The following is a 12,097-nucleotide window of genomic DNA, read 5'->3' as shown; positions in this document are numbered from 1 at the left end:
TCTAGTAGTAGCTGAGAACTAATTATCTAAGGAAACATATACTCATATACATGAGAATTATAAAGCTAGATAAAAGTTATATAAGTTTATGTAGAAGTATATAGACAAACTTCCTCTTTCTACTGATACGGGCACTGAAGTGTATCTATTTATTGTAACCAGACAGAAATCAACAGGGCTTTCAAATCATAGGTTTTCTCAATTTAGGATGCATGAAGAACTTTCCTCTTCTTTCTCATGTCTACTCCAGTGTTGCATTTGTCACCAAGAAAAGATGGCAAATATATATGACTGACTACCAGTATGGCTGGGAAATTGCTGTATATTCTCAGCTGCTAGAATTTCATTTACTGATTTTCTCATAAAATACTTAAGCCCTTACTATGTGTCAGGCACTGAATTACATGCATGATCCTTGCCATCAAGGAGCTTGGATTCTAGCAGCCAAAAGAAAGGAAAACGGAGAAAGAAAAAAACCAAGTAAATAAAACAAATACACATTTTGATAAATCCTATAATGTACAGGAGGGGGAAATGAAATACAGAAAATTATAATACAGGCTAGTTTCAGCCAAGGTTCCCATGAAAGGCCTCTTTGAGGCAAGAGATGCTTCAGATGAGATCTGAAGGTTAGGAAGATGTCTATTCAAAGAGAGGATATGAAGGACAGTGAGTGCTAGACAACACTACAGTAACTAACACCAATAGCTAATTCTTGCTGAACACTTAGGATTTGCTGGTCAGTCTTCTAAACATTTTACATTCCATTCTCAGAGCAACCCTGTAATGTTGAAACTTATTTTTCATGTGTATGAGAAAATGAATTTAGGCACAGAGAGCTTAGGTAATTTGCCCAAAGCCTCCCAGCTGGCAAGTGATATGGTCAGAATACAAAGCCTGTCTGCAGAATGCAGGCATTTGAGCACTGCACTATTCTCCTTCTATGGCAAGGAGACCACGATATAGGAAAGAAGTTGGTGTGTTTTCAAAAATTCTGAAGATCTGTATACATGGAACAGCATCAAAACCTTAAATTAGAGAAACAAATTGAAACCAGATTTTGCCTGGCTTTATAGCCTGTGTAACAAGTTTGGACTTTTTCTATGTGCATTGCGAAATCATTAAAGGACTTTAAATGATGTGTTAATGAATTATGGATTGTACTTTATGAATTTCACTCTTCATGCTGCTGTGTGGAGACTGGATTTAAAGGAGAAAAAGAAGGAATGGGGACCTGTTTGGGGCAACTGCCATAGTCCAGAAGATAGAGGAGGGTAGCCCCAACAAGGAGGCAACAGAGGAAAAGTAGAAAGAAGCAGACAATTGCAAGGTATATTTTGAAAGCAGAACTAACATTATTTGCTGATGAGTTGAAAGAGTGGGAGGAGGCCGGGCGCGGTGGCTCACGCCTGTAATCCCAGCGCTTTGGGAGGCCGCGGCGGGCGGATCACGAGGTCAGGAGATCGAGACCATCTTGGCTAACACGGTGAAACCCCATCTCTACTAAAAATACAAAAAATTAGCCGGGCGCGGTGTCGGGTGCCTGTAGTCCCAGCTACTCGGGAGGCTGAGGCAGGAGAATGGCGTGAACCTGGGAGGCGGAGCTTGCAGTGAGCCGAGATAGGTCCACTGCAGTCCGGCCTGGGCGAAAGAGCGAGACTCCGTCTCAAAAAAAAAAAAAAAAAAAAAAAAAAGAGTGGGAGGAAAGCACAGTCCACAATGACTCCTAAGATTCTGGTTTGAAAAAGCAGGTGGATGGAGTTTCTACTTACTGCATAGACTAGTAAAAGACACATTGGCTGACAAATCAAGACTTCTCTTTTGCAATTCTTGTTTAGTTTGAGATGTCTGTGAGATATCTAAAAAGACATGTTAGGTAGCCAATTGCATAGGCAAGTGCAGAGCTCAGGGGAGAGGTCTGTGCTGGAGACACCACACGAGAAGTGAGTTTATATGAAGAATGGAAACCCATGCAGATCGCCACAGTCATCTAAGGAAAGAGCAGAGAAAGAGGAAAAGGCCCAGGTGTGTCATAGGAAGATTTTGATGTGCATTGAGTAGGAGGAAGCAAAAAGAAGACCGAGAAATGTACCACAGGTAGGAGGTTAACCAGAAGAGTGCCAGGAAAGAAGCATGTTTAAGGAGGGAGGAAGTGACCAATTGTGTCAACGTTACTAGTTTGAGTAAGATGGAGAGAAATATCTGTTGGATTTGGCAACATTTTGTGGAATTGTTATGGTCCAAAGCAGATTAAAAAGGGTTGGAGAATGAATGAGAGCCAATGAAGTGGAGACAAGAGGTATGGACAACTCTTCCAGATGGAAACCACTGTCGGCATCACTGGTATAGATTGTTCCACAGGCTCTAGGCTACAGAAATTACTTTTATTAGAAAAAAAAAAAAAACAGAAATATGGTTCACACTAGGAAAATGGAAAGCATTAGCCAAATAGTAAATAGCAACAATCTGGCTTTCTAAGTAGTAAGAATTGAAGAAGGAGAATTATATAAAATAAATTATCAAAAATCAAGAAAATATTTGTTGTTCCTTTGATCATTTTGACTGGTATGATATTTGATGCAGTATTAAACGAGACACATATTAATCACTTCTGGTCATGGTATACATACAAAAATCATCCTACCAATGTTTTTTTCCTAAGTTCTGGCATTGGCTGGACGTTGGGGTTCAAAGGCAAAGAAGTGAACAAAATACAAACCCTGTTCACGAGGAGCTAACAGTTCAGAGAGGAAAATAAAAAACATCATCCATTGTGGAAAACTTAATTTCATATCAAAATCATAATGTAAAACCAGATGCAGCAAAATGACAGGCTAAAGAACATGTGAAGGCATGCCTTTAATTTGCTATTTGGGCCCATCCCTTGAGACTCTTAACACTTGTCAATCACCTGAAGTAGGACCATTTCTATGGCTGTTTTGAACAATGAGGTAAATTATGCTAACAGTATGCCCACTTTATTCTAAATAATTATAGTCTTTTGGACAGAGGTATTGCTCTATACATAACTATGGCATTTTAGAACATGCATTTTCTTGATAGCTAAAAATATATGCACACAAATCCGTATCTTTGCACACTTTGATTACCTAAACTTCTAAAACAAAGAAAGACTAAAGCACAATACTGGCTAGGAAATTTTTAATTCTTTCAAGTAAAATAAAGACATTTTATTGCATAGAACAAGTATTTTTTAAGTATTATACAAATATCTATCATTTACATAAACTACAACAGCTTATACACTATCTTTATAATTTGTCAAGTATGTTCAACAGGAACCCTAATAAATTATGTTTCTTTTAAGGAAAGTACAACAGTTCTAAAGCATTAGCAGCCATAGCTAAATTCTCCATCAATGCCAAAGATGTTTTGTTTCCATGACTCATTTAAAATTACCCAACCTCTTCAGACGAATCAAGAAACAGCTTTGGCTGCTCATGTGGGAGAGCAGCAGGGTGAAAGGTCGTGCATCTCCATGAAGTGAAATTTAACAGCGCAGCTTCTGAACGTGTGAGACAAAAATTGGAAACAATCCAAATGTCTATCAACATGAAAACAGAAAAACAATTTGTGCAAGATCCACACACTGGAATACTAATCAGTGATAAAAATGAACAAACTACTGATACAGACTCTATTTCTACAGACACACTGGTGAATCTCAAGAACGTGTTTTAAGTACATATTGTACAATTCCATTTGATTGAAATTCTTAATCAGGTAAAACTCATCTTTGGTGGTAGAAATAAGAAAGTAGTTGTACCTACTGGTAGAAAGGGGATTACTTAACTTTCTGGGATAGTGAAGCATCCTCTTTTCTAGAAGTGTACACAACTGTCAAAACCCATCAAACTGGAACGTTTAAGTTCTACACATCTTTTGCTATGCAAATGTGTAATTTCTTTTAAATAAAAAGTTACTTTTTTATAAGCGAAGAAAGATGGTTTGGAACAGATTGATAGAAGGCAAAGTAATCCATACTTTTAAAAAAAAATCCTCTTTAGGATTTATAAATAATCATACTTTCTAAAATTCTCTTGTTGAATTTATTATTATCCTTTTTTAAAATTAAAAACAGCAAGAATTACTGAAGATCCTATGAATATCTCATCAATTTTTAGCCTTTCTATTGATGGAGGTGTTTAATATTCTTTTTCAGAGAGATCAACTGACACTTTGATGTTATTTCAGAGATGCGAAATTCTCCCACATTAAAAAAAAATTCCTGCATCAACAATTTTGGAAATAATGAAGAAGGCTGTTTCTCATTTTGACTTATTGTATTCTTTTCATGGAACACTTAACTCAATAGGTGGAACACTTATTCTTTTCATGGAACACTTAACTCAATTAAAGTTGTTGACATGTCACATTCCAATTTTTAATGTCATGATGCAGCAATTGACCTCTTTTACTCCAGGGTATTTTTTTTTATTAATCGTGTTTATATGGCACATGTTGGCTCAAGACTCAGAATGACAGACCCTTCGTGACTGACTTTTAATTAATTGATTTTACCAGAAATATCTTCTCAATACTATAAGACACAGAACATTGAAACACATACTGGGATTTAATGTTTTGAAACTCAGATAAGCTGGGCTCATTAAAAATTAAATAATAGTGGGCAACTCTTATTAAATTACCACCTATTGGATATGGGATTAATAAATGAAAAGGATAAAGGTTACTGGATGCCTGGCTGACAATGGTCTTGTCTGAATTGAGAGTTCCAGGACAATGTTGTTTCCCATGAAAGTGCCTCCCAAATTGGTCATTCAGGTCACTATAGCAGAGACCAAGAGAGGGAGAAGGCCATCAGTAAGTAGTACCATGATAAAATTATCAGTTCAATTTCATTTTAAATATCTTCAAAGAATTTGCACATGCCTTATTTTAAAAAAAAGATACAGTGTGGTATATCCAAAAGGGTTATTATAATTTTTTCATCTACAAAGACATTAGCACACCATGAATGCAGATTGACCTTTTGCCCCATACCAATTTGCTCATCTTCTCACCAGGACAGCAAGTCAATTGCACAAGTCCCCTGATGGGAAGAGCAGACTTTAGTGTGTCTGATATATGCTGTTTAAGTTATAGGTTTTAGAGCTCTGAAAAAAGCTGGAAAATAGAATTAGAGCTATAGAAAAGATAAAAAGAAGATCATTCTCACAGCCCAATTGACTTTGTAAATAATGCTGGGCTCCCCTGGGGGATTTATTGTTATCACCGAATTTACATTTTAAAAATCTCCAAAATTTGCTTCCTTGTGAAGCTTTAACCTGAACCATAAATCCTACCCAATTATAACATGTGAAAAAGTGGTTGTTAGCTAAACAATAGCTCTCATTACACAGAACATGATACTTTATCTTTGTATTACTATCATTGTTTTTGCCAACATTATTCACTTAAAAAAATCCTTTACTTTTTTTTTAGGCAAAAACCTGGTGTCCATGGTATAGGCATTCGTTATTTATACATAATATTGTTAATGCATGTAAAAAAATAAAAAGAAATTCATGGTAGGCAACCAAAGGAAAATAAAATTGTAAACTAACATCCTTTTTTTCCAGATAATGTGTTTCTGTTACCTTACTTCAACTGCATTAAAAAGCAAAAACAACTCAACCTCTCCTTTATTTCAGACATAGTTTATATAATTGCTGTCATATTGATACAATCATATTAGAGAACTTTTTTGTGCACGGAAGAGTAGTCTCACAAACTGTACAGCAAAGCCTCATTTTTTAAAGGATTGCATTAAGATCAATGTCATGACGTCAAAAAATAATTTTTCTGAAAATTTGACTCTCCAAAAATATTACAAGGACTAAAAATAAGCTTACGGACATATCAAACATCTTTCAAGAATGAATTTAAGTGTGACAAGAAAATAAATTTACTTCACAGAAGGGGAAGAAAAATCTTAGTACATGCCACCCACGAAGAGAATCTATTCTATTCCAAACATGATGTATGAAAATACAGAAAGACTTTTTAGCCACTACCTTTGGGAAACTTTGATGCTATTTGGAAAGATAAAATGTGCAGCTTTGAAAATAAAAATAAAAAGCTTGGAAGGGGGAAGATATCTAGAGTAAGAGAAATAGTATGGTTAAAAAACAAAACATTATCTTTTTATTAGAAACATATAAATTATGGAAAAGACTGCTATGACTTATTTTCTTGTTGAAGTTTTCATAGAAGTCATCATTATGATTTGGACCTTCAAGAAAATAGAATTTCAATTAGGACACCCAAAAGAAATACTCCCGCAGGAAGAAGAGCAAAAATTACTGGAGGAAGGCATGAGCATGGATTGTGAAAGTCCTTTGTAAATCCTAAAAACTTATGTAAAGGTGAAGGTTGATAATTACTGAACTATGCTGGATGGTGACAAAGGAGAAGAACTGAGATGCTGAGAAGAGCATCTGAATTGAACAGCAGCAGATGGATTTGAATAGGTAAGACAGAACCACTCACGTGAGAAAAGACAGATAAATTCGATCCTAAATCTTCATAAAGCATTGTGAAACTTTTGTAGATTTTTAAGTAGGAAGGAAAACCGTAAGAGCAGTGCTTTATTCATCTATCAGCTGTGTGCAAGATGGATTGTGGCAAGAATGCCTTGGAGACAAGGAGATGAATTATGAAGCTATTGAGGTAATCTTTGAAATCATAAGAATTTGGAATGTTCTAGGTCAGATTAACATTAATTGAGCACCAAGTGTGGTCTAGGCACTGCACGGGGCTTTAGGGGTAGAAGGATGCAAGGACTCTGCTGCTTAGGGTCTTGCAGAATGTTGAACCTCATTCTTCTGCAAGCTGGCAGTGACAATGTTGTCTATAAGCAGCTTTGGAGGTAGGAGAAGAGACACTTAGCCAAGCTTAAGTGGGAAAAGGAAGGTCACTTGAGTCGGTTATGCTTTGAACTGAGTCTTGAAGGTTGAGTAAAAATTACTAATGTCAGGAAAGAGGGGTCAGTCTGAAGCAGGAGGCCTTTGTGATACAAAACAGAGGACAAGGGCAGTCTCCTGGGTCATATGACAGGGCTTGATATTGATTTTTCAGAAAAAGAATACCATTCTAATTATAAGAGCAGTATTGTCAGATTTGTGTTTTAGAAGTATCAGTCAGGCATAAATTAGGACAAGATTAAACTGGAAAAAAGGAACCTAGTTAGGATAGTGTTAGAAGAATTCCAATGAGAAAGGAGCATCAGAGCTGTGCAGCAGTGGAAGTGATGGAAAAATAAGAAGAGACTCTAGAAATATTTGAGAGTGAATAGAGAAGAGACTGATAGCGTTGTAGGGCTGATTGGATAGAAAAAGTAAGAAACAAAACATCTCAGATGATTGCTGACATTCTGTCTGTCACCCAGCTCAATGGGTGGTGTGTCAGTAATGGTCATTTGGAATTGGAGAGGATGATTCAAAGGAGGGCAGGACAATGGATTCAGTTATGAACATGGTTAATCTGAGGTGCCTGTGAAAATCAAATGGGTAGGTGGAGCAGATTGCATAAATCCAAACATCCTTGGGGCAGTCCAGGTAAAATGTATACATTTGGCAATCATTAGCATTTAGGTAATTATAAAATGAAGGTAAGATGAGATTTCTAAGGGAAAGAATGTAGCCTGAGGAGGGCAGTGGGCAGAAGGTAAATTTCTGGGAATAACAGCAGCTAAGGGATTAGAGGAAGAAAGGGAGGTGAGGAAGGAGGCTGAGAAAAAACTGGCAAAGTTGTAGGAAGAAAACTGGTAGCAATCGAGAAGATAAAAGCCAAAGAAGTAGGAGACTAGCAAAGAGAAGCCTGTGCTGCACATAATTGACAGAAAATAGAGACTGATGTGATTCAGAGATGGTACTAAAAAATTGAGTTATAATTCCTCACAAGGACTTACTCCAGGGAACTGGGACAAATGTTCTAACACTGACGAAAACACTTGAGGTAGATGAGCCTAAGAGATACCTTATGGATGTGAGATTTTTTTTGCCTCTCCTCATTTGCTGTCCTGTCAATCGATGTGAGTCTACAAAATACTGAATAGTTTGTGACTCAATCGCATTGAAACTCAACTCCATCCCTGTGTTCAAGGACTATTAGGCTCAATCAAGGAACTCTTAACAGTTGGTAGACTTCACAAATCAGAAGGAACAAGACAATTTCCAGGAAGGACTGTGATTCTTATAGTTGTTTCCTTTCCTCACTTTATAATGGTATCATTAGTTAGACTTCCAGACACTACATAAAGTGAAACCATTCACTCAGGCTGACATTTATACAGGCTAATCAAATGCTTGTGAGGTAGAGCAAATAACTAACCATAGTACCTGAAAGAGGTTGAAAAAAAATCATAAAACACACTCATAGTGTATTCTGAAAAGCTGGCAAGTAAGGTTTCTCTCAGCAAATTTGAGACAAATTTGGAGAAAGGTAATTATGCAGGCAATTCAATACCCACTGAAGTGGGCGTGCTGAAAACCCTCCCCCGCTTCTCCAGCACTGTGTAAGACACCCTAAAGCAAAAGCAAGCTTAAATTGGTGACAGTTTCAACATTGTCTCCTCCTCTTCAGCTGCCATATGAAAGCCACTCAGCCACACTTTTCACAATTTGCAAAATTGTGCAGATGAGGACACCTTTGAAACCGTCATATTGAAGGGAGATTGGGATGCAGGAGCATGCAACACCCTTCCAGGGCTACTGCAGGGCAGCCCCACCTGTCATTTCAGCAGGTTTCCAGTGCAAGAGAAAGACACACTACCTGTGCATGATTGATGTGGGAGCCTCCTGGGTGGCCTTATATGTCTCCAAAGTTACACTGAGGATATTCCTAAGGTATCAACCTTTATTCTTAATTTGCAGCTAGATCTAAAGATCCATAAAACTGTTTAGTTGCATGTATCTGGATTTGTAGAAAATTAAGAAACACTAACTAGAACAAAAAGAATGCCTTAAATTCAGTGTGAAATTTGCTATGGGGCAGGAAGTCCTTAATACAAAAAAAAAAAAAATTTTTTTCTTTGTATCCTCTGTATTTCCTTTAAGTCTAGCAGTCAGTAAAACCAAATACAAGAAGTGTTAAGTATACTACACAAACAACTTTAGTCTGCAGAGTTCATGGGTACAAGATGTGCAGTCACTTGAAAACAGTACTTTGTTCCTCAATAGCATCTTTAGGTCAAGGGTCTTGGAGTATTTACAAACATGAATTACCCCTAAAACACTCTGTGAATCCACCCACGTTTTGCACTGGCAATCTTCAGAGAGATTTCACAGTAGCAAGTGCCACTGCATTGCAAGTAACTTGGGGAGTCAGAAATAAATCCCAAGACTTTTTGCTGCCTGTACTGTGCTCTAAGCATGATTTGACATTTCTGTCCTTATTTTGAATCACTGGTTCTTCAAATATTAGGAGATGTGGCATCAAAGAAGAAATTTATGAAAGTAAAATGTTGAGTCTGAAGACAAAAAAAAAATACTACAATGATTTGAAGGTACCCAAATTCTTGCCGTTCAACATACTACTTTCAGGGTTAATGTTTTAAAATCCAAAATTGCACACTATTTCCTCATTTATGCAGAAAACCTACTTTTTCTTTCTCTTTTTGGTCTCTCTGTCTCTTTCTCTGTTTCTCTAACACTCTTGCTCTCTTTTTCTCACTTACTCTTGCTTCCACTTCAAATTTTTAAAAAATCTCACATATTAATGACTTCCTTGGATATTTCTTTTCTAGAAAAATGTACAGAAAACTCTAGAAAGTAAAATGACACCTAGGCGCTCAAATAAATGTCAGGAGGCCCATGTACCAAATCATGTCTCCTCTCTCTCCCAGAGAGTTCTTTAGTTTTTACCTTTCCTGTGGGTGGAAAGTCTAGGCACAGCTTATTTTGCCCTCTCTTCAAAGGTCTCTCACAAGTTTCCAATCAACATTCTAACAATTCTTGGACCAGAAGCTTTTCTGAAAGCATGAGAGATGCTTCAAGTGTAAAATAATTTATTCCCTTACTTTTTCTGAAGCTGTATTGTCTTCCCAGTTCAAATGACACGATTGTGATTGGAATGTTCCTCAGCTCCTTACATTTTGGTTGTTAAATGTTTTCTTCTTAAGTCATAAATAACAAAGTGTTAATAACTGTGAAAATATAGTTAAAATCTGAAAGTTGCCCACTCCCAGCTACCCCTTACGATCATTATATTTAGAAGACTTTCAAATTAAGTGCTCCAGAAATACTAACCCTCTTGAGTAAGAATCTCTGAGAGAGTGGCCAGAGAACTTGAATATAATTGTTTTAAATCACCAAGGGATTCTGATGTACAAGAAAACCTGAGACCAATAGTTTAACAACAGTGATCCAAAAACTGTAAATACAAAAATCTGAATAAGATGACAGATGCAATTTTTTATTAAATAGCTTCTCTTGGTTGGAAATAAAATAAAATATCCTCCTGCAATTCTTAGTGTGCACATAAGTGGATTAAATTGGTTAATGAATTTATCTGATATGCCACCTTTGCACAGTTTCCCATTGAGTGATTGATGGTTGAGAAGAACAGAAATCCTGAGGGGAAAATAGCGACTTACATAGGCTTCAGATCATAAGACCTTTGATTAACTGTTTAAAGTCATTTGTAAAAAACTTGTATACCATGCAGGGGCACTTTGCTTGAATATAGATATAGATACAGATATAGCTATAGATAGATAGAATATATCTATATCTATATTCAGGCAAAGTGTACCTGCATGCTATACAAGATAGATACAGATATATCTGTATCTATAGATAGATAGATAGATAGATAGATAGATAGATAGATAGATACATAGATAGATACATAGATACATAGATACATAGAGATATGTTCTACCTACTTATCTATCTATAAGCACAACCAGTGAAGAGGTGATACTCCCAAGAAAGGGTAAAATATTGGCAACTGAGGGTATTGAAGAACCAGTGCAATGCCTCATGACTTTTGGGTGACAATTCTCCATGGGTCTTTCACATTTCTATACATACATCCTCTGAGCAGAGGCATTGTTAGCTTTTGTTCTAGACTATCCTTTCAAGAATATTTGGATAGCAAACAACTTTGAAAGATAGAGAGAAGGCCTCCATTGGGACAGAGGGCAATTTGTCTCCTGATCAAAATAATAAAGATAGTGTCTTTCCCTAGGGAAAGGGGTAGCTTTGTTTGCCTCCCTTCACAAGATTGGGGTTTCCCTAAGCTCAGGAAGCCTCAGCCGTGACACATCACCCACTGCATTCAGAGAATCCACCTGGATCCCTGTGGGATTGCTGGACGAGAGGAACTGACGCAAACGTGAAGCTCCCACTCCCTGGTGTGCTGGGCTGTGAGTGGCAAAGTCCTTTGTCTCCAACCCAGGACTCTGTGTCTTCTGACTGCACCCATGAAACTGCGGCAGGCTCGCTTTTTAACTTGCAATTTGTGTAAGATCTCCAACCCTTCACAGTTCTAGACAGATTGTTGCATTTCTAAGTTCTGCTTTGTAACTAACATCAGATCTCTAGGCCCCTCATGCCATTTCCGGTTTCTGCTGTTGGCTTCCAATCAAGAATTCTCACTCTGCCTCCACTTCAGCAGCACGTTTCTGTATAATGTGGGAGCAGAATCTTCAAATGAAAGACTCTACCAGCGAACTAGCTTTTGACTGAACACAGGTATGTCCTGTGGCAGTAACTGCACCAGAAACTGTAAGAAAAACCCTAGCACTGTCCTTTACTGCATAAAAGTGAAATGGCTGGTAATTCTGGCCCTGTGGATGACATTTATGGTCCTCCGCTGAAGGCAGAGAGCCAAAGGTGCTTCATATAAGGATATAGAAATTCCCTGTCCCTGGATAGTGGCCATTTAAATGTAAGAGCTTTGACCAGCTCTTTATACCGGCAGCAAAAGCCGGTGGCTTTTTAAAGTGTAAAGGGCATTAGGTAGCTAAGGACTGGGCTGAAGTATTTCAAGCTTAAAATAGTTCCACGTGGGAGCTACACCGTCATGGCAGCTTTGATTCACAGAGAGCAAATCCACCAACGATGCTTCC

Source organism: Pan paniscus, chromosome 4, assembly GCF_029289425.2.
Source record: "Pan paniscus chromosome 4, NHGRI_mPanPan1-v2.0_pri, whole genome shotgun sequence".
NCBI classification, from domain to species: Eukaryota; Metazoa; Chordata; class Mammalia; order Primates; family Hominidae; genus Pan; species Pan paniscus.
The sequence above is the reverse complement of the archived record's forward strand: the minus strand, read 5'-3'. Positions refer to the sequence as shown.